Source organism: Protopterus annectens, chromosome 15.part0 (assembly GCF_019279795.1).
Source record: "Protopterus annectens isolate FY-2018-M chromosome 15.part0, PAN1.0, whole genome shotgun sequence".
NCBI classification, from domain to species: domain Eukaryota; kingdom Metazoa; phylum Chordata; order Ceratodontiformes; family Protopteridae; genus Protopterus; species Protopterus annectens.
The window spans coordinates 392816053-392839111 of NC_056749.1; the positions used below are offsets into that span (position 1 = coordinate 392816053).

Genomic DNA, 23059 nt, shown 5'->3' on the forward strand with positions numbered 1-23059 from the left:
CAGCAGACCAAAGTAAATAACCCAGCCAATAGTTTGTATTCACCCATGACTTTCAGTGGGTCAAACAGCATTACAGGTAAGTACTGGGGAGTTAAGCAGACAGGTGTAGAAGGGTGTGTGTGATTGCATGTGTGGGTGGATGTAGAGAGATGAATGCTCTCAGGTGTGTGTGTGTGTGTGTGTGTGTGTGTGTGTGTGTTTGTTTGTTTGCCTGGATGATTTCAGAAGAGGGGGTAGTTAAAGGATAGTTGAGTAAGGGTGTGTGTATGTGTGAATGGGTGCAAGGGTGACTATGTCCCTAAGTGTTATTGGATGGGGGGGATATGTGTGTGTGTGCCTGTGTTCGAAGAGGGCTGTCTTACCTCTAAATTTTCCTAGACTACTAAGGAAATCCTCCAGTACTAGGGGTGGCACTAGACACCATGGATTCTTCAAGATAATAAAACAACCATTTTGCAGCATGAAAGGTATATGGGCAGGGCAGGGCACAACAGCAGGCACCAGGGATTTAAATGATTACTTAAGTTACAATAAGAACAAGGAAAAAGCTTTGAACCCTGAACAAGTACAAATACGACTCTGTCATTGTCCATGTTGGAGTGAATGACTTGAGATGTACCTCCTTGGACTGCATGAAAAGAGACATAGAAGCGCTCTCGAGTCATGTGGACCAGGCAGGTATGACCCTAGCCCTGAGTAGCATCCTGCATTGGCCCAGAATGACACCACAGTATAAGGACAAAATAACTGACTTAAACAACTGGCTAAGCTTCTGGTGTCATTCAAAGGGGATCCAGTATCTGTCTGCTTGGGACGACATGATCGACAAACCATGATGCTTTGCCAGAGATGGTCTGCACCTGTCACCCCTGGGATTCAGGTTACTGGCTATAGCTCTTGCCATCCCTATAGTGCCTTTTTTAGGCAAGGTTCAAAGGACAAAACCACCTTCGTAACAGGTACAAGCATGAAAAATCTGAAGGTAATGTTACTCAGTGCTAGAAGTCTAAACCTCTTGAGGCACTCCTAAAAATGGAGAACATCGATATCTGTGCAGTAAATGAGACCTGGTTCAAGACTCCAAAGAGCACCCCTGCAATACCAGGCTACAACTCTTACCACCCTTTTTGGCCACCAAACCAGGACCGAAACACTAAAGGTGTAGGAGTGTCCATATTCACCAAGGATATTCACACCTCCAGGCTAGTTGCCCAACACAATGCATCTGAAATTCTCCAGGTGCAACTAACACTAGGTAAGACTGCAATCCAAATTGTAGCTTGCTACAGATCCCCCACCATGCCCCAAGATTCTCACTACACCTTTCTAAACATACTGGAAAATATTAAGATATAACCAAACACCCTAATACTGGGTGATTTCAACTACCCTGCCATTAACTCGGGTACCAGCATCTTTTCCCAACGGTTCTTGGAATTCATAAATTCCAACACCATGGATCAAATAATCCATTGTCCCAACAGGGGCTCCAATATCCTAGACTTGGTCATTACCAACATGGAAGACATATGCTCCATACCAGTGGTCACCCCCTCATTGGTCAGGTCTGACCATAAGAAAATCACCCTTGACATCCACATCCCACCCCCACCCCTCATAAGAAAACCTCTGTAAAAAACTTCTCCAAGGCCAACTTCATGCTACTTAAGTCAGAAGTGACAAATTTCATGGCACCCATGCAGATGGGAGCTGAAAGTTCGACTGCTGAATCCTACACTAAGGCACTGTACAAGCACATCCACTTGTACATGAATCGTGCCATCCCAAATAAAACCAAGACATTCTCCTCCAAAAAAAGGAAGCCAATTTGGTGGTCCCCTGTCATAAACAAACTATACAACAGAAGGAAGAAACTGTTGCAGAAAAGAGGAAAATCCCAGGGTGCAAAAAAACTCCCTTACCAGCCTCAGTAAGAAGTTGAGATTCCTCATAAAATCCTCCAAAGTTAGTTACAAAAATAAAATTGCCAAAGATTCCAAAGACAACCACAAGGCATTATATAGTTATGTCAAGAATCTAAATGGCAATGCTCAGATCTGCTCTGAGCTACAACAGAATGGTATTAAATATACTGATCCCAAGGATATCGCCAATATCCTGGCAGATCGATTTAGTGCCAATGTCACCCCCCCCTCACCCCCTTAAGGGCCCATCTCAATACCAAAAGATTGCCAAATTCTGGTAATCATGGCCACACAGGTAAAAATTGCACTCTCCATAGCTAAGAATACAGCATCCATGGGACCAGATGACATCCTTGGCTGTATACTACATGAACTACAAAATGAAATGGCACCTCACCTAAGTGTCATGTTTAATCATAGCCTCATCTCAGGCTCCGTGCCCACTGAGTGGCACACAGCTACAGTTATCCCACTCCACAAGGGGGGATCCATCTTGGATCCTGGGAACTACTGTCCCATCAGTCTAACGAGACTGATCTGCAAAGGCATGGAACGTATTTTCATGGAACTTACAAACAAAGACATTGACAACCTTCAACCACGGGACCCCACCCAGTTTGGGTTCGTGAAGGGCCGATTTTGTCTTCTGAACCTGATTGATGTCTTCGAATCAGTCTCCAGAGCTGTGGACAAGGGTAAGGTAGTCCACACAGCCTATCTGGACCTCGCCAAAGTCTTCAACACCATCCCCCACTCTGGAATCATAGATAAACTTACTAAGCTGGGCATAAATCCCTACGTCACTAGATGGGTTGCCAACTGGCTTACTGACAGAACCCAGACTGTAAAAGTAGCCAACTCCAAATCCAGCTCCAGACACGTAACAAGTGGAGTACCTCAGGGTTCAGTCGTGGGACCTCTCTTGTTTGGCATCTACTTCTCTGAAGTACAGGCCAGCACTAAGGGACTCTGGCTAACAAAGTTCGCAGATGACTGCAAACTGGGAGCCATTATTGGATCCCCAAACAATGTGGATATTCTACAAAAGGGCCTTACAGAAACAGATGCTTGGTGCCAGAGCCATGGGCTCAGTCTTAATGCCAAGAAATGTATAGTTATCCCCTTTGGGAAAAAAACATGTACAGATGAATTACCACATAGGTGGCAGTACATTAAACACTGAAAGTGTGATGAGAGACTTAGGGATACAGGTGGACAGTGGTCTCACCTTCAATAACCACATCGCCACAACAGTCAGGAAATCCTTCTATGTGGCACACCTCCTCACTAAGGGCTTTTCATCCAGAAAAAAGGAAGTCATTGTCCCACTGTACTCATCCCTCATTAGACCCATTATAGAGTATAATGCATAGAGTATAATGCCTCATTTGGTATGTACCTCGCAAGACATCTGCAACAGCTGAAAAGGCCACAGAAATACTTACTAAAAGAATCACAGGCCTAAGGCAGATGACCTATGCTGACAGTCTAAAAAGACTCCAGCTATACTCTGTGGCATATCGTCAACTCAGAAGTGATCTCTGCTTAACATACAAGGCCATGTCAAACTCTGAGCCATTGGACATGCTCCACTAAAAGAAATCCCAATCCCTCAGAGCCAAACGCTCCAGGGATCTAAACCTTGTCATCACAATGAAAAAAACCTGCTGGAGGGATAGGTTCCTGACCCAGAGGCTCCCCCATACTCTGGAACAGACTGCCCATACATGTCAAGCAGAGCACCTCCTTGGCCCTCTTCAAAAGGAACCTTGACGATTGGATGGGAGATAGGAAATTCACCCAAGGGATCATGTCAGTTACCCTGCTAGACAGGGGTCTAGGGAAGTAAATATTGTCGGAAGAAATATCCAGGGAATTGTTTGGCTAGGCTTGTATAGGCCCTAGGGCTGATAGCCTAGTACCAATCTATGAACCTATGAACCCTGTAACGATGGCACACAAAATAGCGCCTTAGCAGAATTTTAATCCTAAACCACTAGACTCTATGGATACTCTTAAATTAGCAAGTTAAGTCACTGAAAAGAAAACCTAAAAGTTAAAGTAAAATGGGGGAAGGTATTACACCCTGCATCCTTGGCATGGAAAGCACTTTGTTAATTATTCACAACCTTAGTCCTGTATGCTAAGGAAGGAAGACTTTTATGATATATTTTTTAACTACAAGAAGTATGAAACTCAGTGTATGGCATTACTGACTAACTGTGCAAGTCCAGTGCTTATGATGGACAGAGTTTGAAATTCAGGCATAATCAGGATAGTTAAGAAGAAGCGTTTTTTTATCCATGAAAGCACTTACTATTAAACCTTTTTGTACACGTGTCAGATGTGTGTTACCATTGTTTGACTTTTTCTACAGCTTCTCCTTTTATACACTGGTAACTTGACTCAGTAACAGGATTATTTTTGGTGTATATGTATATGTTGTAGCTTCTTAGCACTCCTTTTACTGGCTTCTTAAAACCTGTGGTAAGTTAGAGTTACACTAACACACACACACACACACACACACACACACACACACATACATGCACACACACATACAACAGTCATTCAATTTTTGTACAAACACCTAAGGATTGACACATTATCCTAGTCAACAAAATACACTGACCTATGTCAGCCAGGCAGTCAATCTTAGTGTTATGCAACTTCCTGAAAAGGTCTATTAAAGTTTAAGTTTGCTTTCTTACAGACATTTAATATTTATATGTTTTACAGAAAGTTTATTATCAGATACAGTAAAATCCAAAAGAAATAGATAAATGTCACAGGTACCAAAGGTCATTATGAAATATACAAAAAGATATGGGAAAACTTCAAAACAACTAAAAGTGCACAACAAAATTATAGGTTAACATCATAAGGATTCGGCTGTAAAGCTAAATATAAAGGTTTGAATTGTAAGAGCTCCCGCTTGCATAGTTATTGTGGCTCTTAATATTAAACTTTCTTTTGCTTGGAAATCAAAGTGCTAAAAAGGAACTTATATTTTCCAGTGTGACAAGCTGGTTAAAAAAGAAAGAACAGTGGTAACACTTTCAACTTGGATCATAGTTAAATGAGGCTGTAGGTTGGATAATGGACCGGGACCATAATAATTATATCAGTATCCAATTACTTGGATGGGTCTCTCAAATTAACATAAAACAGTGTGTACACTATTTTCTTTTTCACTTTTACAGTGATCACAGATACTTGGATTTAATTTAAACTATTTCAAACTTTACAGCAAAACCACTGATAGCCATTTGCTTAACAAAATAGTCTCACACTGAAAACTGACTTAGCATGAGCAACAGTAATCTCTTTCCTTGAAACTTACTTTTATTGGAAATGTATCTGGCAACTCATTAAACTTTGAAACATGAGGTGGGACTCAGTCAAACAGATACACTAAAACATGAATTAGTGTCTATGAGAAGGGTACAGGAATTCAAAATACAAATGCGTTAACACATTTGCTGACAACATGGGACAGCCAAGTGTCTCTTTTCTGACTAAGAACAGAGTGTTGTGAAATGAATGAAGAGTCACACAGTAGAGAAATGAAAGCTGAGGGAACCAAACCCTGCACTACAGAAACAGTTCTTCTCCTTACTCATCTACACAAAGTACCAGACAGACTGTCGTAGGCCAAAACAGTGCATTTAACACCTGGGTGCCTGCAAAAAAAAAAAACAAGGTAATTTAAAGTATTCACAGTTAAAATATTAACATTAAACGTGTAGACTTCATGTTATTCTGTTTATTTTTCAAAGCCAAATGAAAAACACACTGTCAACAGTTAACAAAACAATAACACCGAGGGCTGTACCCAAAGAACATGACTCATATGATGATATGCCATATTACTATAAATGATTCTTTCCTTTACACAGTGGTGGCTGGTGACTTCAAATCAAAGGGGGGCTGCAGGAGACAGCTGAATGGGTGGGGTCAATGGGAAGGGGTGTGGCCAACTAGGAAGGGGAGGGGCTATGCTCAAAACCACAACAACTAACTAAATACACTGCCCTGAGTGCCAAACCGTCATTATGAGAGTCCAATCAAGACAAAATGAAGTGTAGAAGAATATAGCAATAACCCACGCCTGGGTGTGGGTAATGAGTGATTTACCCATGGTTGGCGTGATTTGGTCCCGAGGGCGAAGCCCGAGGGACCAAACAAAGACAACCGTGTGTAAATCCCGCATTACCCACACCCAGAAGTGGGTTATTGCTATTATACTATGACATTATTTAAGAAAATAAATAATTACTTTTCATAAATAATGGCATTGCATAATGCCTCTTTGCTGCCCTTCCGCAGCTGGCTGGTATCCGCGGCAGTTCTGATGTACTGCGCATGCCTACGCAGTACATCAGAACTGTGGCCAAAAGCAACGGAGAAAGCAAGATCTCCATTGCTTTTTACTGTTTCGCTATGTTAAATGGGTTTAACATAGCAAGACAGCTTTAAAATAAGCAACAGAGATGTCTGTTGCTTATTTTAAAGCTGTCTTGCTATGTTAAACCCATTTAACATAGCAAAACAGTAAAAAGCAATGGTGATCTTGCTTTCTCCGTTGCTTTTTTAAACCTGTCTCGCTATGTTAAATGGGTTTAACATAGCGAGACAGCTTTAAAATAAGCAACAAAGTCTCTGTTGCTTATTTTAAAGCTGTCTCGCTATGTTAAACCCATTTAACATAGCGAGACAGGTTTAAAAAATAGCAATGGAGAAAGCAAGATCTCCGTTGCTTTTTACACACTGTGTCGCTATGTTAAAGGAGTTTAACATAGCGAGACAGCTTTAAAAAAAGCAACTGATATCTCCATTGCTTTTTAAAAACCCGTGTCGCTATGTTAAACTCTTTTAACATAGCGAGACAGTGTTTTAAAAGAGACTTATACTAATGGAAAAAGTCCGGGCGACCGGATCTTTTTCCATTAGTATAAGTCGATTTACAATGTGCACGCTGGCCAATCAGCGTGCACGTTTTGGAATATTAATGGGGGGGTCATGGTATAATAAAGAATATTTCAATGCATTGGCTGCATAACAGCTTACTTAATATCTAGATGGAAACAAAAAGGTTGTGAGGTATGAAAAAATAAATTACTTTTTAAATACATTAATAACTTAATGGAATGCCTGTCAAAATCAAGTATAAGAAAAACAAGCAGCACTCAACTCAAACCACTTCTTACACTGCAGTTCTAATTATAATTTATATTCAGCTTTATTAAAGTACCAAGTAACATGCTGAAGGTAGAAATCTCTGATGCCCCCACTTGTAAAAATGTTTCTTATCCAAAAAAATACCTGCTGCCTGACAACTATCTACTTGTTTCATGGGGAAAACATGATCAAAATAAAAAATGAAAAGCAAACAAGAAATGAGCTCAAGATACATTGCTTAAAAGGATTACTGTACAGGTTATAGACCACACGACTGACATTCTGTTTAGTTTATGGGTAAAGCCTGCAGAGATGACTGGAAGTCCCAAGTGTAATGAGCTTCTTAAAATAATGTAATCCTGTCCTTTATTACAAATACTGTCATATGCATTTCAATACCCAAGGCTTATACATTATCTAGTTAAGTATTCTCTACATTTCAACAACAGAAAGGTTTTCAATGTTGGCAATTCTTTAACAGTATGCTTATTAAAGCTTACTTGCATTTTACGATCTCAGCCAAGCTTACCTGATAGTCATTAAAGTATTGCTACTTAAACACAGAGCAACAGGCACTTTGAGTAATAAGCATAAATCAACAGTACAAAAAATATGACAGAAACCAGACCATTCTGCAAAAATCAAGGACAGATGAAAAGCCACTCTAGTACTTGTGTCTACCTTGGATGGGGGGGTACTCTGTACATTTACACTGCATAACTACTCCTTGCCTTGCTTGGACACATCCAGAGTCACCACATGGGGGAGTGGGGTGCAACAAATATGTCACAATTTGAAATGTCTCTGGCTGACTGTGATGGCCCTGACACATGTCATACCTCTCAACCTCAGAGCAAGAAATCTGGACAAAGCCATACAAAGAAGTGGGACAAAGGCCCAAAAATAAGGACAATTTTTAAATATTGCTCTTATAAACTTAGAAAGATAATAGAATAGGTCTTGCATTAGTATGACTTTTTTGAATGGTATGAGATCTGAAACTCAAATGTCTGTCATTATTTTCTAACTTCAGTCTTTAATGATTTGTCACTAATTTGCCAAAAAAACCCCCACAATTTTATGAAAAATGGACCAAAAATGTGATGTAAAAATATAAAATAGCCACACAATACAGCTGGGAACCTGTCAAAGAAGGGACACTTTAATATTAGTACTGCTAACTTGAACAGCTGACAAAATAAAAGAATCTACATGCATTTCTGAAATGAAAGTAATCTTTAACTCTAATTATTACAGTTATTTCTTAATTGTAAACCATCCATATTTTTTTTCCAAAATTGCTATTTTGTGGAGGGATTATTAGGGGGAAGAGCAACATTTTGAGCCAAAATCAGGAACAGTTGAGAGGTTTGGCTATGCCTAATTCTATAAAGCAATTTATTTGCACGTACCTCTCAACCTGTTAATGCAATAAATCTGGACAAAGCCAAATATATTGGGGGAACATATAAACAGTACTAAAAATTGCTCATGTATAAAGTGAGACAGTTGATAGAACAACAAGTCATACTTTAGCATGCATTTTTCTGAAGGTTATAAAGTCTGAAACTCAGTGTGTCATTATTTAGTGACTTAATTCCTAAATGATTTGCCAGAAAACCACAAATTTTATGAGGAACAAACCAAAAATAAGAAGCAAAAATCTATTCATTCATTTGAAAATCTGGACAGTTGGGAGGTATAGTTCAGCTGGGGCTGTCTTTAAGTTTGCCGCCCTTCCCCCTCACAAAATCATGGTTGAATGGAGCCCCCCCCCTGCAGCCATTCCAATGATTCATTACTTGGCTATTTCACTCCATTTACCATAAACACTAATGTGCATACTGATTTACTTCTATGATGATTTGGACTTCATTTGAAAGTTTTATTTTGCATTTTACAGCACAAACACTAAGACATCTGCTAAACAAACTTAGCATTAAAACTTCTCTGCCCTTGAAACTCACATTCATTGAAACAGCATTGAAACCCACATTCAAAGAAAATACATTTTACCAGTGACAGATAAAGATTAATTCTGGGCTGTTTTCAAATCATAGGCCCCTTGCATATGAAACATACATGTGCTCTTTGATACACCTTCCTATTATTTTGAACATTTTCCAGTAAACTATGAAACAAAACGCATGCACCAATAATGACAAAACTGCCCAATTCAGAACATCTTTCCAGTAAACAATGAAACAAAATGCATGCACCCATAATGACAAAACTGCCCAGTTCAGAACATTTCCATCATACAAGTCTACTCAAACTTCTACAGTCCACCATTATCAGTAAATATGCACAATTCTACAGTCCACCATTATCAGTAAATATGCACAATTCTACAGTCCACCATTATCAGTAAATATGCACAATCTCTGAAGAAGTAAAAAAGTAATCTAAATAATTCCACATTAAATAAATCTGTAACTAATGAAGAGGTTGCTGCTAGCAAACACATGGTTTCATCGAAAAATAAAGTGTCTGATGCCCCTGAGGAATAAATTGCCTATATTACATTAAAAATGAGAAGCTAGTAATATTGCAATAGGAAATGGATGGCACATTGATAACAGGCTCATAGTTAGTATCTTAACTTTTTCAGTATGGCAGCATTCACCCCTTGTGGGAGTAAAACCAACAACCTTCTGCATCAAAAGCAAGTACACAACCTGTTGTGCTATTAACAATGCAAGCTGACTTAGTATAAGCAGCACTAAACTTCTCTTCCCCTGCAGCTCTCAGCTCCTTGTAAAATCTACTCAATACTGAACTGCATCTCAACTTCGCAGCACAAGAAATCTGGAAAAAGCCAAATTTATTGGGGGGGTGGTCAAAAGCCCAAAAACAGGGACACATTAAACATTGCTTGTATAATCTTGGAAAGTTGCTAGAATAAAATGCTGTGTTACCACCATACATTTTACTGCCAAGGTCCCTGTGCAAAAGAGTCAGAGCAACATACCACTATGCTAAATCAGCTGCTTTGTGAAAGAAAAATGCTGTGTTGCCACCATACATTTTACAACCAATGTCCCTGTGCAAAAGAGTCAGAGCAACATACCATGATGCCAAATCACCTGCTTTGTGAAAGAAAAATGCTGTGTTACCACCATACATTTTACTGCCAAGGTCCCTGTGCAAAACAGTCAGAGCAACATACCACTACGCCAAATCAGCTGCTTTGTGAAAGAGCGTAAGACTGTAACTTAAATGGCTATCATTTAATTAATTCAGTTCTCAGCATAGCTGTCAACCTTGAACCTCTTAGCACAAAACACCTGGACAAACCCAGTAATGAGGGAATATAGCCCTCAAACATATTCAGTGAATTCAGTTCTTGCCATAGCTGTCAACCTTAGCACAAAAAACCTGGACAAAGCCAATAATGGGGTAATACAGTCCCAAAAACAAGGACAAATTTCAAATATTCATCTTATAAACTTAGGTTGTGTTACTATGTATTTTCTGAAGAATATGAAGTCTGAAATTCAAATGCCTGTCAATTTTAATTCTGACAGAACAAAAATAATTTTCAGCAGAGGCCCAGGAAGAAATACTGCAGACACATGTCTTTGTAAAATGGCAGGACACCAGAGCAAATCCACACAAACACAGGGATAAGATGCAGACTCCAAACAGAAGGCACTCCAGCCAAGAATCAAACCAGAAAACCTATAGCTGTGAGGCAACAATGCTACCACTGCACCATCAAATATGTAAGGAATTAAACATTCAGAAACCTGAAGTCTGAAATTCAAATGCCTGTCAATTTTATTTAACATTTGTTAATCAGGACAGTCTGACTTGGAACAAAAAAAACAATTTTCAGCAGAGGCCCAGGAAGAAATAATGCAAACATGTCTTTGTAACATGGGAGGACACAAAAGCAAACCCACACAAACACAGGGAGAAGATGCAGACCCCACAAAGAATGCACCCCAGCCAAGAATCAAACCTGAGAACCTGCAGCTGTGAGGCAACAATGCTACCACTGCACCATCAAATATCAAGCATTGTAACATTTAGAAACCACAGATACTATGATGTACAGATCAGATCAAATATGAGGCAAAAATCTGCAGTTTTTTTACAAATGGTGGTGGGTAGGGAATTCAGGTCTTTAACACCTGCATACAAGGTACAGGCTTCAAGCCTGAAGTATTCCCTACCACCACCATGAGTCTAGCCACCAGTATATAGCAACTGGGGCATTTACACACACACACACACACACACACACACACACACACACACACACACACACACACACACACACACACACACACACACCCTTCCTTACCTGTAGTAGATCTCGTAGCTGCTCCAAATCCCCATAACATATATCTGTAGCTGCCCATCCAGTGTCCAAATAGCTCCAAATCCCATTGCTAGATCTTCCCGTCCACATAGCTCCAAATCCCATCGCAAGATCTTCCGGACTGCTGGCGTTGCAGTCCGGCTCCGATGAGTTTCCAGGATAGTCTATTGCAGTTACAACTGCATAGACTTCTGGGATCATGCTCTTACATGTTTCCCAGTCCGGACTGCTGCTGAAACAGTCTGCGCATGCTCCAGACTGTCTCAGCAGCAGTCTGGGCTAGTGCGCATCCACAAATTTTGAATTTTTTTTTATCTTTTATTTTCTTTTTTATCTTTTATTTTCTTTTAATTTCTTTATTGTTTACAGCTGGGGGGTGGTGGGGCTGCAGTCCAATAGCACAGGCCGCCCCTGCCTTTACACCATAATTACTGAGGGTTTTAGGAGCCAGGTATTTTCATAGGCATGCCCTTGCCCTTGTAACCTGCATCATAGCTGAAAAGGGTCTACTCCACGGCATAGCCCACTTATCAGGTTAGCAAACAGGAAATAAATATTTAAAGCTCTACAGAGGTAATTATCTAGCTTGTCATGTTCTGCAAAGTTACATATTATAGTGGGCCAAGCTCTGATGTAATAAATGACACACTAAGTCAGACTACCAGGGAAAATGCGTCATTGCAAACTCGACATAAGCAAATATCACAGTACTTCAGGATCTACACATTTTTTTCTTAGCTTGGCAGGATTCATACAGGATAATCAAAATTATACTTGAGCATATGCTGAGCATTCACAATTGAATCAATGAAAAAAGTCAGCCAATGGGATTTTAGATGCAAATGGACAGAGTCCATGCATCCTTGCTCATTGGGTTTATTCAAATGCTAGAAATCAATGTTCTCAATGACCAGCACATTTTAGCATTATGTAAATGAAACAGCTGAGGTCTCTGTCAGTGCACAAACCAAAAAAGAAATAAGACCCAGTCTCAACAAACCAGTAAAACACAAGCAAACACTATAAACAGCTAACTGGTGTCTCATATTAAGTAACAGCTGCATGTTCCCTGTGTGCAGGTTTGCAGTACCCCAGCCATTAGATTGTTTAGAGTGCGATAAGATATAACAAATGCATTGTGAAAATTGCATACTACACTTATTATAAGAGTTGCATTGCTGAAAAAGTAGCACATTTTTTACCCAGAGGTGCAGCAACACCTGTGAGAATTAACTAAATTTAGGTGGCAAAGTTATGTGGGGGGAGGGTTAGCAATGCAGTCCCCTTTGGATGGCAAGTTGTTAGCTAAAATAATTTGTAGTCTACCTAGCACTATGGTGAAAAAAGGATAAAGCCATAACTATAACCCAAAGAAATTGAGTTTGAGAACCATGTTGGGTGATGGAGGATCTGGATAGGGGATTATGGGAGTGAGATGGAAATACAGCTCACTGACTGTGGGGGAGGCAGTAGAGACGGCTTCAGTCTGTTTGCAGTCATCAAAATGATAGTACAGGCTGGCAGGTTCTGAAAATCAGCATATAATCAGGGAAGAGAGCTTTGTACAATCAAGATAATGATAGAAGATCTAGCTGTATGTGTTTGGTAGCACATACATATAGAGAAGATGTCAGAAAGTTTCAAGGGCAAGAACACTCACATTAGCCACTACAAGCAGGGGTAAGGGACATAATATTAAAAAATGATGCCATGTGAACAAATTGCAACTTCTTAGGCATTTGGGCTGGGTGGGGAAGTGGCAGTAGCAGGGGTCATGGCAAGACACTAGATGGAATTTAAAAGGGAAGAGTAGGCTTGATGGTGAAATCAGTTTTCTCCTGTAGGCCTGATAGTCAGCTAAGCAGTGCTCATAAGAGGTTTTGTTCCCCATTCAGTCAAGTGGATACTAGTGTTTATGTCATTTGGCCTTCAGCTACTCTTGGAGATACTGAGGTTTCTTACTTACCACCATCTGGACTAAAGCTGGCATGTTATTTTTTCAACACATTGTATATTAGGAATTTAGGGAATATTGCGAGTAGACATGTACATTCTCCTCATATCACTAAATGATCCAGTGTACAAATTAGAATTGACTCACCTCTAACTTTTAAGTGGACTCATTTGTTAAAAATAACAAGGAAGTGACAAGTACAAGTTTACAGCACAAGATTAAAAGGAACAGATGGCTACAAGCCTCGCTGGATGGTGGATGCACATGGCGGCAGGTAATCTCAAGGAATAAAGGGACACATGCATGCATGTGTGTCTTTATACACACACACACATATATATATATATATATATATATATATATATATATATATATATATATATATATACAGTAAAACAGGTATAGTTTGCCTATTCTGTAGAGATGGTGTTTAAGTGACTATTACAATATCATCATCATGGTTTATCTGTTAAAATGTACTCTACACTGTGGTTTATCTGTTAAAATGTACTCTACACTGGTTTAGCTGTTAAAATGTACTCTAAGCTGAACTTGATTACTTACTACTAGTGTATGCTCTCTGTACATGTGTTCTCTCACACACAAGACACAGTGTTAGGCACTGGTCTCATTTTTATTCTGCTGGGGTCATAAAGTCAGCTAAGTTACTTTCATGCTGAATGTTTTTTGCTTTACAACATTGTTCAATCGCAAAAACAGTACTAAGCACTGTTCTCTGAATTATTCTGCTGCAAGATATATTGTTCACTAAGCCACTAAAATGCTAAATGTATAACTTAATATATGAATCTCTTGCATGACACAGCGAGCGCTAAGCACTGTACTCGGCTTTATTCCACTGAAGCTATACGGCACTAAGCTACTTTTTTGCTAAATGATGTGTGTGTTAAAGTGATTTAATATCCAACTATAAGAATTGTATTGCTATCATTTAAGAAGTCTCTAGCAAAGACGTTTTACCAAGGCAAAGATGGACAACATTGTGCATTTGTTCATTACTGTGTTTTTTACTGCTTAGGTTAGTTATCTCTTATGTGTAACTCAATAGCATTGAATGTTGCTACAATCACAACTATAGCTCCATGTAACCTTATTTGTTTTCTGCTCTGCCCTTTTTCCTCCTAGAATTCTATCTAGTAAGTCTGTATTTTTCCACCTTAATTGAAATGCAGAGTATCCTGTCCTACAGCTATATACTGAGACCCCCCCCCCAGAAATCGGTAACAGAATATTGCTGCCAACAGTCTGAAACAAAGTATGTTAGATGTTTCTGTAAATTCCAAACCTGTTACAGTTTATTAAACTGTCCTGTTATTTAGGCAGTGTGTCTAGGAATCCCTGTTGAGCTACAAGAGGTGAACACGGAGACAGTAACTTTATTAACCATGAGTAGAATAGAATTGTTGGATGGAACCAAGGTTTTCAGTCATGATATCAACAATACCCCATGGGAAAACAATTCATTTGAGGAGCAAATACTTGGGGTGAACACTATAGAAGAAGATTCTTTCAGTAAATCCTGTGAGGAAAACAGCCACAAAATTATATATACACAAAACAATTTCAATATTTACAACTACACTGAGGTGGAGGTGACAAAAGTTTTTTTCAAATTATTTACTAAAGGATTCACCTTTGTACCATCTAAAATACCCGGAATTGAAGAGATAGTCCTGGATATAAAACTTTTTACTAGGAATTTGAATCTAGCAGTAATATTGAATTTAAATTTGAATCTAGCAGTAATATTCCACGACCAATCAGTCAAACAAGAGAATTTTTAAAAAAAACAAAGTACCTACAACAGGATATTTACAATTTTGAAAAATGTATTATCAACACTTTAAGAGATGAATACGGTAAAAGGAATGAGAAAAGGTATAATTTAAGTAAACAAGAGAAAGATATATTACATCAGTTAAGTAACAACCAAAATATTAGGGTCATGAAACCTGATAAGGGGGGAGGGGTGGTTTTGATGGATCAGTGGGACTATACTAATAGGATGTCAGAAATTTTGAACACCGACAATAGATACTGCACAATATCCAGGAATGAATTAAATATACTATATCAGAAAATTGACTTAACCTTGGAAGACAATCTATTAGAAGGACTAATTGATGTGGAATTGTACAATTTTTTAAAGGTAGCAAAACCAGTTTTTCCTGCAATTTTCAGAATTCCGAAAATACACAAGCAGATAGATAACCTTCCCCTGAGACCAATAGTGACATCACAGGGATCTAAGACTCAACCTTTAGCTATTTATGTGGATACAAAATAAAAAAAAATTTCATTTAAAATATCCACATATCTTAGTTGATTCCTGGGATTTCTTGGAAAAATTCAAAACTATTCCATTTAACGTCAATTTTCTGTTTGTGACCATAGATGTAAAAGACTTATTCTCTGTTTTTCCCCACAGTAAGGGATTAGAATGATTTGAAAAAAATGCTTGTAGAATTTCAAATGTTGAATGCAGATGAATTCAAACTGGTACCGGAGCACATGGAGTTGGTTTTGAAATACAACTTCATTTACTTTCAAGGAGAAATATATCACCAGTTGGAGGGAGTGGCAATGGGGTCAGCATGCGCCCCCATCTTTGCAAATATTATTATGTTGCAATGGGAACTACAGTATGTTTTCCATTCTAGGTTCCAACAAAATATAGTGAGATACTACAGGTTTTTGGATGATATTTTTATTGTCTGGGATGGTACCCAGGAAACCATTACTGAATTTATGGAGGTCTTGAACAACAGTACCATTTTTTTTAAATTTACTTTTGAAAGAAACAAAGATGGGATACACTACTTAGATGTTAGAATAGACAAGGATTACGAAAAGATGAATTGTAGATCTAATGTCTATAGAAAAGATTGTCATTCTAATTCATATTTACATTATGAAAGTGACCCCCATATTATCTCAAAAAGAACATAGTAAAAGGCCAAATGATTAGAGTGTCAAGAATAACATCAGACCCAAATGATTTCATTAAAGAAATCAATATTGTTCAAAATATGTTCATTGAAAGAGGTTATCCAGAGAGAATGATATAGAATATTAAAAAAAAATTATAAAGAAAAGAGATATTGAGTATAAATCACTATTGGTACAAGAAATTGGAGTTCATGTTAAAAAAGTGAACAGGAAGAGATCCTACCAAATGCATACTGACAGTGAAAGTAGTGGTTTTGATATCCCACGTTTGGTTTTAACTTACTATTATGATATAGGATGGATAAAAAGGAGTATCAATGAAGTATAGAATATATTCAACAGAATACCCACTAGAACACAAATATTTCAACAACAATTAAAATACAGCCTCATGAGGAACATGAATTTAAAAAATATTTTGGAAAAGAAGAAAAGTGATATAAATCAAGGGGCATGTACCAAAGTTGGTACCCACAAATGTGGAAGATGTGCCCAATGCCCATTTATATTAGGTGAAAAGGAATTGTATATTCCCAATATTGGTTTAAAGCTGAGGAGTTATTCGTATTCTAGTTGTTATACAAAGGGAGTGGTATATTTGGCATACTGCAAGACATGTGGGGCATACTACGTTGGGAAAACCGAGAGAAATTTGAGAAGTCGTATTTACGAGCATGGCAGAGATATTAACAAAAAGAATGTGAATAATGCCATATATAGGCATACTTTAAAATGTAACAACATGAATATAAAATTTTGGGTACTGGAGGTGGTCAAGCAGAGAGAGAGAGGGGTGGGGACTGGGAAACATTCCTGGAATATCGGGAGATGATTTGGCAAATTAGATTGGATTCATGTACCAGTTTAGGAATGAACGATCATATTTCCATTAAACCTGCTTTAAAATTGTTGTCCCAGAATCCAAAGAAAAAATAAGATGAATGTATAGTACGAATTTAATATTTTATGATATTTATATTTATATATTTTTTAAGAGTTGACACAGGTTTTATCCTAACAATTAATGAATTATGTATTATTTATATTTCAATTGGTACTGGTAGTGTCTATATTCACTTTCTTTAATACACATTATCCTACTATACCAATATGATATTATATTACAATTATCAAATACATTTTTTGTACTATCACAATATATAGTTATTTATTTATTACTTATTTTTTACATACATCCATACACATTTATATATTTTTTATATATATATTTTTTTATATATATTTTTACCAGGTTTGGGGTGTTTTTAATATGATCATTTTATGTTCCCCACGTGAGAAACATAGAACTTTATTATTACCCACACAAGATTTTGGAGATTAGGTTACATGTCAATGACATAGACTATATTTATAATGTTCTACATATGTTGTATATTTTATATTTCATGTATTGTATGTATATTTAGTGAGTTTGCATATTCTCCATGGAGTGAGTTGTACTCGGTACCATGATGTTATTATAGGTATTTCTTGATTTCCATGCTACACCACTTGTAACGAAATGTTATGTTGTTTGGAAGTTTTGTATATGGTCAAATGATTTGAGTGTCAACTAATAGCCAATGGGACGCTATGATAGATAATTTAAATGAGTTTTCAAACCAAAAATGTGGATTTTGAAGAAGTCTCAAGTTAAGAGATGAAAGTGTGCTACATCCAACTGGTTGTTTTTGTTGTTTCTTTGGTGTTTCATATTTATACCCTGGTTATTTATTTTTACTTTTGGAATAAAGTGTTACAACAAACATCGAGTGTTTACCGTGGATTCTACATATTCAAGGAGGACAGCCTTTATTACCAGGCAGCGTTGTCTTTTGGTTTTGACATTCTTCCACTATGGACCTGTTTGCGTTTGCATTTAATTATTTTTATTAAACCCTGTATTGCTCCTACCCATCTCCCAGAACTCCATAAGAGCTCAAAATGAAAACGCCATGGAAGAGTCTATCCTACCTTGTATTATGGTTGTATTTTATTAGCTTTTTCCCTTTAAATGGGCTACTAAACCTACTGATAGTCTTCTTTCATCTACTGCCCGCTACACTCCCCTCCCTGCCCCCAATTTCCACCCGCCCCCAGTGGTCCTACCTTTATTACAAACTGTAGCCACTCTCACCTTTCACACAACCTATAACATCACTACACCTATACTACCACCTACAACTTCTCACTACTATCCCTCCCACTCAGCTAATATGCACAAACACACCATACCTATACTCACTGCATGCACACTCCTTGCATACATCACAACTTACCAAACCTCCACCATTCCCACACTCAACGACTACCACTGTACCACCACACACAACACCACTCATATCCTACCTCTACTCTACTACTATCCCATCAGGTCAACAACCTTCTCAATACACCCTCTATATAGACTACAGACCACAATACCTAAACTAAAACCAACCCCACAACTTAACATACCAACTCTACCACCATACCTATTACCCACAGAACACAATAAAACAAAACTTGCCTTATAAGCAAGCATATCCAGAAATTGATAAAACTAATAATCTCATCCATATCCAACCTAGCACTCAGTGGAGATATCCATCCCAATCCTGGCCCCTCAATCTCCAACCCCTCCCCTCATAATCAGACAACAAACCACATCTTCTCCCAAATCACAACCAACAGAAAGCCAACCGGCCTCTTCTGGTAAGCCTAAATATTAGAAGTATATACAACAAGGTGCATGAACTACATGCCACCATAGACTTTTACTCCCCTGATGTAGTGATCCTTACAGAAACATGGTTAAAACCACACATTACTAATGAGCAAATCCTCCCTTCTGGTTACAATATACTAAGAGTAGACCAACTACACAAAAAAGGAGGTGATATAGCAATAATATTTAAACAGTGTCTAGATCTTAAAGTTAGCAGCTCCCCAAATAAGTAAGGAAGAAATAATATATACCAAACTTAAAATAAACCAAAATAAAACCCTAAACATAATAGGTTGCTGCTTCTCACCTGGCAAAACATCCCTCCACTTGAAAACCTCCTCAGCTGGACTACCCATCACCTAAACCAAGAAAGTTTAATTCTAGGAGACTTCAACACTGACTGGCAATCCTGTTCTAGGAACCACCTAACCCATGATGTAAACCTTAATGGCTTCACCCAGCTAGTCTAGTCACCTACTAGGATAAATAACTCCAACAAACACACTACCCTTGATTGGATACTAGTCAATAAGAGCCCCCAGTCATATATAGCAGGCAGCCTATCTGACAGCCTCAGTGATCACTCCCCAGCCTTCCTACTAAGAAAACACCTTTATAAAGTGAAACCCATTATCTACCCTCAAATACGAAAAAACAAAACCTAACTTCAACCCCCTCTCATTCAGCTCATCCCTAAAAGACTGTAACTGGCAACCTCTAAAATACCTCAAACCAGATGAAACAGTTGACTACTTTAATAAAACATTATTACCACGCCCCCATAAGATGTTCCCAGACTAGAGCCCAACCATCCCCATGGCTGCAAAAAGACACTAACTCTGAAATGAAAAGCAGGGATAAAGCCTGGGACAACTGGCGCAAAACCAAAAACCCCTCTACTAGGCAGAAATTCCTAGAACTATGCAATAGAACCAAAAAGCTTATAAAACAGGACAAAATCCAGTGCTACCAGTCTGCCCTTACTTCCTCCCAACATAACTGCAAACAATTCTGGTCCTCAATAAACTCCATCCTCCACCAAGATAAAGTAAGTACACCCACTCCTAACTTAACTCACTCCTCCAAAAATATTGCTACCTATTTCAACAATCACTTCACACAAACCGTACTATCACTAGCGAGACAACACAACCCCCCCATAAACACATACCATCAACTACAACTAACAATATCCCCACTAGCTTCTCTTTCTCTCCTGTTCCTACCTCCAAAATAAAATGACTATTAACTAAACTTAAACCCACCTGATTAGCAGCAGACAACCTCCCAAGTGAATACCTTCAACTTGCAGCTGAAGCTCTAGCCTACCCTGTATCACTCTTGATTAACAGATCTCTGTCAGAAAGTTATGTTCCCACGTTATGGAAAGTCTCACACATAATTCCCCTACACAAAGGAGGCCCCTCCACAGATCTAACCAGTTACCACCCCATAGCTATTCTATCACCACTCTCCAAAATACTAGAGAGATGCATCCATTCTCAAGTCTCAGATCACCTTCTTGCTAACAATCTCCTCTCCAACACACAACACGGTTTCTGACCTAACCATAGCACCACCACTGCCTTACTCTCATTCTCTAACACTATCCCACAAAATAAAAATGCAGGTTACCTCTCCTCAGTTACCTTTCTAGACCTCTCTAAAGCTTTCGACATGGTTCCACACAAACAACTCATCTCTCTACTTGATAACCTATCCTTCTCTCAACCAGTCATCTACTGGTTTCAGAGTTACCTATCTGACTGCCAAGAAGCAGTTGTTTGGCAGGACGACCTATCCCCCCAACTACCAGTGTCCATAGGAGTTCCCCAAGGGTCCATCCTGGGGCCCCTACTCTTCTCTATTTTCACCAATAATCTAGCCTCAGCCACAACACATGGCACATGCATACAATACGCAGATGACTCCACCATCATCTGCACAGCCCACTCCCTACCAGAACTGCAAAAAGTCACACAGGAAGCATTTTCTTCTATTGAAACTTGGTTATCCAATGCCCAACTAATACTCAACCCAAACAAAACAACATTACTAATCTTCCAACCCACCAAACTTACCCTAGACAGCTCTCACTTTAGCATCACAGCAAAAGACAACACCACCATCCATCCTACAGAACACACCAAATTACTATGAGTAGAAATAGACAATAAACTGAACTTTGACATTCACATTTCCATGACCATTAAAAAAGTGCACAAAAAAACTAGGAGCATTATATAGAAATCAGCAAGTACTTACCAAAGCAGCTACAATTTTGGTAGCAAATTCTCATCATATCTCCACCCTACTCTACGTCTCTCCAATATTTACTAACCTTAGACAATGCGACCTAAATAAGCTCGAACCTGCTACAACAAAATCACCAAATGTGCCACAGGGGCTTCCTATCGTACTCACCACTGTCTCTCACTAGCAGAACTGGGCTGGCTAGAGCTCCCCCACCTCCTTCAATGGTACCAACGCGCACTCACCCACAAACTAATAAACCAACCACTAAAAGTCCCATCTCTCCAGAATCTACTCCAACCCTACATAACCATGAGACCACTAAGATCCAGCCACAAAAACCTCCTACAGGTCACAAGAGCCATTAATTCTGCTCATGAAGCATTATTCTCCTGCACTATAGCCAAACTCTGGAACTCCCTCCCACCCTCAATTATCTGTAACTTCTTGCACCCACTTAAAATCCATACTAAAATCACACTTAAAAACTTGCCAGATATGCCCTTGCAACCCCGCCTCTAATACCATCCACTCCACCCACCCACTACCTCTCTCTGCCCCCTATCAACAACCTAACTCTTAGCAAGCTTGGCTACTCATGTTCCCACCTACCTACCACTTAGTACTAACTTCTTGTAGCAACAACTGCTAATGGCTGTTAAGTACCTCAAAAACAGATTGTATCAATTGTTCACTGATGAATCTCAACTACATTTGTAACAATGTTAAGTATATGTCACCATATTTTAAAATTGTACTATGTTCTACAGCTGTTTTACATCTATGTTTTATTCTTGTCTTTCGTCCTCAGCTGGACTAATGTCTATATTTTAAATGCTATGTTTTTTTAACTGTATAATGTAAGCAATACTTAATGTGGAGCTTTTCTCCCTAGGCCGCCGCTGAAAACGGACCTGTGTCCAGTCGGATTCTCCCGGGCAACAAATGTAAATAAAAAATAAATAAATAAATAAAATAGCTAGATATATTATATAGGGTGTATATTATGTTACTGAACTTTTAAAAGTTTGAACATCATAATGTTGAAGCCATATGATCAAACTTTTAAAAGTTCAAAAAGCTAAAAAAATATTAAACAGAAAAAAACCTACCTGACCATTTTAAGCAGGGGGGCAAGCCCCCATGCACCCCCAAAGTGGGGGGGCTGTGCCCACCACACACCCCACTCTTTAAACATACCAACTCCGAGATCGCACTACAGTGCAGGAAAGGGAAATCTACCGATTCCGCACTGTACAGAGATCTCCGTTGAAATATTTGAACTTTTAAAAGTAAGATCATATGGTGTTGACCATATGACATTCGAACTCTTAAAAGTTTGATAATGTAATATACACCCATATATATATATATATATATATATATATATATATATATACACACACACACACACACACACACACACACACACACACACACACACACACCTGTAGAAGGCTAATTTCACCCCCCCTTTCCTCTCTATTTATAGAGAAGGAGAAAACAGAAGATGAAATCATATGCAAGCACTATCTCATTTATTAACAGGAGAAAAGGGAACACACACATTAAGTAAATATTTTAATTCACTTTTTATTTAAAAAATGAGGCATAGTAGTATTTTTAATCTGTATTTACAAGTGACTGCTAAATAGTTACACTATGTAATTATTTTATATGAAGGAGAATAAAAAATCTGCTGAATTTATTCAAATTAATTTAGTTAAAATGAATGCATTAAA

At 38.4% G+C, this 23059-nt stretch overlaps 1 protein-coding gene across 1 annotated transcript in view; it reads right to left on the reverse strand.

The window, feature by feature from the left end:
* The window catches only part of LOC122789836 (connector enhancer of kinase suppressor of ras 2-like), a 279796-nt gene that overhangs the window by 906 nt on the left and 255831 nt on the right, over positions 1-23059 (reverse strand). The gene's annotated exons all lie outside the window — the stretch shown is intronic.